Source organism: Mastomys coucha, unplaced genomic scaffold (assembly GCF_008632895.1).
Source record: "Mastomys coucha isolate ucsf_1 unplaced genomic scaffold, UCSF_Mcou_1 pScaffold23, whole genome shotgun sequence".
NCBI lineage: Eukaryota > Metazoa > Chordata > Mammalia > Rodentia > Muridae > Mastomys > Mastomys coucha.
This window is the reverse complement of record NW_022196906.1, coordinates 108,673,658-108,676,530: the sequence shown is the minus strand read 5'-3', so window position 1 is coordinate 108,676,530 and position 2,873 is coordinate 108,673,658. Positions and strand designations below refer to the sequence as shown.

At 47.4% G+C, this 2,873-nt stretch overlaps 1 protein-coding gene and 1 non-coding gene across 2 annotated transcripts in view; one reads left to right on the top strand and one right to left on the bottom strand.

Moving 5' to 3' along the window:
• Nucleotides 1-2,873, top strand: part of Gpd1l (glycerol-3-phosphate dehydrogenase 1 like) — a 37,216-nt gene that overhangs the window by 1,413 nt on the left and 32,930 nt on the right. The window lies entirely within an intron of this gene.
• LOC116074004 lies at nucleotides 866-972 on the bottom strand. Its single transcript, XR_004111997.1, has one exon. It is a non-coding gene; the product is annotated as a U6 spliceosomal RNA (small nuclear RNA).

Genomic DNA, 2,873 nt, shown 5'->3' with positions numbered 1-2,873 from the left:
CAAACAGAAAATTTTTGAGAGGGTCTTACTTCAGCTCTGGCCTGACATTTGCTGGATAGGCCAAGTGATCTACTCACAGAGATCTGACTGCTGCTATTAAAGGTGATGCGAGGGCCACATTGATCAGCTTTCCTTTTTCCTTCCTTCCTTCCTTCCTTCCTTCCTTCCTTCCTTTCTTTCTTTCTTTCTTTCTTTCTTTCTTTCTTTCTTTCTTTCTTTCTGTCTTTCTTTCTTTCTTTCTTTCCTTTTGGTAATGGAGGTTGAACCAGGGCCTCTTGAGTAGTGATGAATGTTCTACACGGAGGAGACTCCCTGCATCACCCACACTCAATTAACATAAAACTACTCTATTGCTAAGTTAATACACTCGCTGGATGCTGCTGTGAATCAAACCCTGGGGCCTTGCTCCTAGGAAGCAACTCCGATCCCAACCAGACTGCCCTGTGTTTTTAGAAACGAAGAGTTGTATAGTAACACCTGTCTAGAATTCCAGTCCTTGGGAGCAGACAGGGGAATCAGGATTCAAAATCATGCTTTTTATTTAAAAAAAAAAGATTTATTTATTTAATATATATGAGTGCACACTGTAGCTGTACAGATAGTTGTGAGCCTTCATCTGGTTGTTGGGAATTGACTTTTAGGACCTCTGCTCCCTCAGTCCCTCAGGCCCAAAGATTTACTTATTATACATAGATACACTGTAGCTGATTCCAGACACACCAGAAGAGGGGGTCAGAGCTCATTCTGGGTGGTTGTGAGCCACCATGTACTTGCTGGGATTCAAACTCAGGACCTTCAGAAGAGCAGTCAGTGCTCTTACCCGCTGAGCCATCTCTCCAGCCCCATGCTGCTTTTTTTTTTTTTTTTAAATATGGAATGCGTCACAAATTTGCATGTCATCCTTGCGCAGGGGCCATGCTAATCTTCTCTGTATCGTTCCAATTTTAGTATATGTGCTGCCAAAGCGAGCACAGCCCCATGCTTTTTATTTTTATTACAATTTATTTATTTATTTGTTTGTTTATTTTTGAGACAGGGTTTCTCTATATCCTTGGCTGTCCTGGAACTCACTCCGTAGACCAGGCTGGCCTTGAACTCAGAAATCTGCCTGCCTCTGCCTCCCACATGTTGGGGATTAAAGGCATGTGCCACTTTAATCCTGCCTGGCTACAATTTGTTTAGTTTTTATTTGTATGGGTATGAGTGTCTTGCCTGCGTATATATGCGTGTGCCTGGTGCAGAGCTCAGATGAGGCCAGAGGATTTCCTGGTTGTGAGCCACCGTGAGGGTGCTGGGAAAGAGGTCCTCTGCAAGAGCAACAGGTGCTCTTAACTACTGTACCATCTTTCCAGCCCCTATTTTCTTTTGAGACTGGGTCTTGGTACTTGCTATGTAGGCCAGGGTGGCCTTGAACTCAGAGATCTGCCAGCCTGCTTCCCCAGTGCTGGGATTAAAGGCACGTGCCACCACTCCCATCTGTTCCTGTTTTTTTTATTGTGTTTGTGTGAGTGTGAGAGTCCCTGTGAAGTCTTCTGTAAACTCTGGGGATCCAAATCAGGGCATCAGGCTTGTGCAGCAAGCACTTTGACCTGCTGCCCCACTATGTGCTTTTAGTGTGCTATTTGAGACACCAGCAGAAAGCTCTGTTCTCCATTAAAACAGGACGCCTATCTGTCCTTCAGGGCTTCACACAGACCTTCAACTTGGCTTTACCACTTACGACACCAAGGTCACTGCGAAGTCAGCTGCCTTGCTGGCTCTGCCACTGGACAAGCACCCACTGAGCACACTCTGTTGTTTTGAGACAGGGTCCCATTTAGCTCAGGTTGACCTTGTCCCAGTTGAGGATGGTTTTGAACTCCTGTTCTCCGCACCTCCCACCCCCTGCAGCTAAGCTCACAGGCAGTGTTCCCCTTTTCTGCATAGGTCTATGGAGGGCACACTCCCTTCTGCCAGTGTGTCAGGTGCAGGCAGAAGTGGCCCTTCTCTGTCACACTACACTGAACTAGAACAAGGGCTGTCAAGAGAACTTCTCTGGCCTTTCATGGAGGCTTGGCTGCGAGCCTGGAGCATCTTCATTCTGATGTACTTGGCTGCATTCTTGGTCCGATCCGGCTCTGGAGTGAGGAGAACTTGGCCTGTGGCACAGCGATTGAGAAATGTTTGGAAGGTCTGGGCTGCCTGCCTGCCTCCATTACGGGATCAGACCGATGCTGGCTTCAGGCCATTGCCTTGGGTACAGAGTCACTCCAGTCCTAGACAGAGGATCCCCGCTTCCCGAGAACTTCCCGATTGCAGGGACTGAAAACAACAGGGAGGAAGGGGGCCACGCCAGAAAGGGGCAGAATGGCTCATGTCTGTACTCGCTGCACATGAGCAGCTGAGACAGGAGGAACACTACAATTAAGAGGCTAACCTGGGTTACATAGTAAGTTCTAGACCAGCAAGAATACAATCAGGGTAGAGATGGAGTGTTCAGTTCTGGGTTGTATACACTCCAGTGTTTGCCCCTGGTGGGTGCTGTGTTCCTTATGGTGTCTGTGCCCTTCTCGGGAATGGGACACAGTCTCTACTGTTGTGAGATAAAAGATACAGCTGGGCAGTGGTGGTGCATGCCTTTAAACCCAGCATTTGGGAGATAGAGACAGGCAGATTTCTGAGTTTGAGGCCAGCCTGGTCTACAGAGTGAGTTCCAGGACAGCCAGGGCTACACAGAGAAACCCTGTCTGGGGGAGGGGGGGAGAAAAAAAGATTCCAAGATACATGGTGGGGTTTTTTTTTGTGTGTTTTGGTTTTGAAGGGTCTTTTATAGCCCAGGCTGGCCTCGAACTCAATACAAAAGGATGTCTTTAAACTATGGTTTTTTTTTTTTT